The sequence below is a fragment of the Anopheles marshallii genome, assembly GCF_943734725.1.
Source record: "Anopheles marshallii chromosome X unlocalized genomic scaffold, idAnoMarsDA_429_01 X_unloc_95, whole genome shotgun sequence".
Classification (NCBI taxonomy): Eukaryota; Metazoa; Arthropoda; class Insecta; order Diptera; family Culicidae; genus Anopheles; species Anopheles marshallii.
Genome location: NW_026525948.1, coordinates 62501 through 63619, shown reverse-complemented (window position 1 = coordinate 63619; position 1119 = coordinate 62501).

Here is a 1119-nt window from a genome sequence, read left to right as displayed (position 1 = left end):
TAGCAAATGATGAAAAGTGAAACCCGCGATCGATTGGAGAAACCTTATTTTACACTGAAAAATTCCACATAAGGAAAATTTGTATGGAGCACCCTACTGCAGAACACACCGACATGGACGAAAGGGTCGACTGGCCAAGAGAAAAAATTTTTGCGGGACCACTCAAAACATCATAGTTAGACCTAGCAAATGATGAAAGTGAAACCCGCGATCGATTGGAGAAACCTTATTTTACACTGAAAATTCCACATAAGGAAAATTTGTATGGAGCACCCTGCTGTGGTCACCATCGGTCGAGTTGGTCGAGACGGGCAAAAATTTTTTTTTCCATATCGTCTCAAAACATGAATTATGGACCTTGTAAATGTTGAAAAGTGAAACGAAATCACTTTTGGAGCGATGAAAATTTTGTATGGGAGGTCCCTACCCGGAACAAATTTTACTAGCAAAGTCATGATTCCGCGACGAGAAATTTGAAAATGGTCAAATATGGTTAAGATGTCATGTTCATTCCCTACTATGGGGGACCAGGTCGTCACGAAAAAATTTTTTTCTCGACCTGGTCAAATGTGGTTCTGCGACGGAGGTTAAACTAATAATGCATAATTTGGGCCAAAAACCCCCCTCTGTCAGATATTGTACCCGTTCAAGAGCAATAGCAGACCACATAAGTTGAGCTTTGAGGTATCTGAAAGTTGAATATAGAGCGAGGTTCTAAGCGAAGGGATAGCTTAACGTGAGCATTGAACGCAAAAAAGCTTAGAGATAAGCTTAAGATACAAGGGTTGTGGTGCATGAGGCCGCTTAACGTTGAGCTTTGAACGCACATGGCTAGAACTAAGCTAAGAGATACCTATAGTGGTGCATGGAACTGCTCACAAGTTGAGCTTCGAGAAGTCCAAAGGCAAAATGTAGAGCGAGGTTCTAAGCGAAGGGATAGCTTAACGTTGAGCATTGAACGCAAAAAAGCTTAGAGATAAGCTTAAGATACAAGGGGTTGTGGTGCATGAGGCCGCTTAACGTTGAGCTTTGAACGCACATGGCTAGAACTAAGCTAAGAGATACCTATAGTGGTGCATGGAACTGCTCACAAGTTGAGCTTCGAGAAGTCCAAAGGCA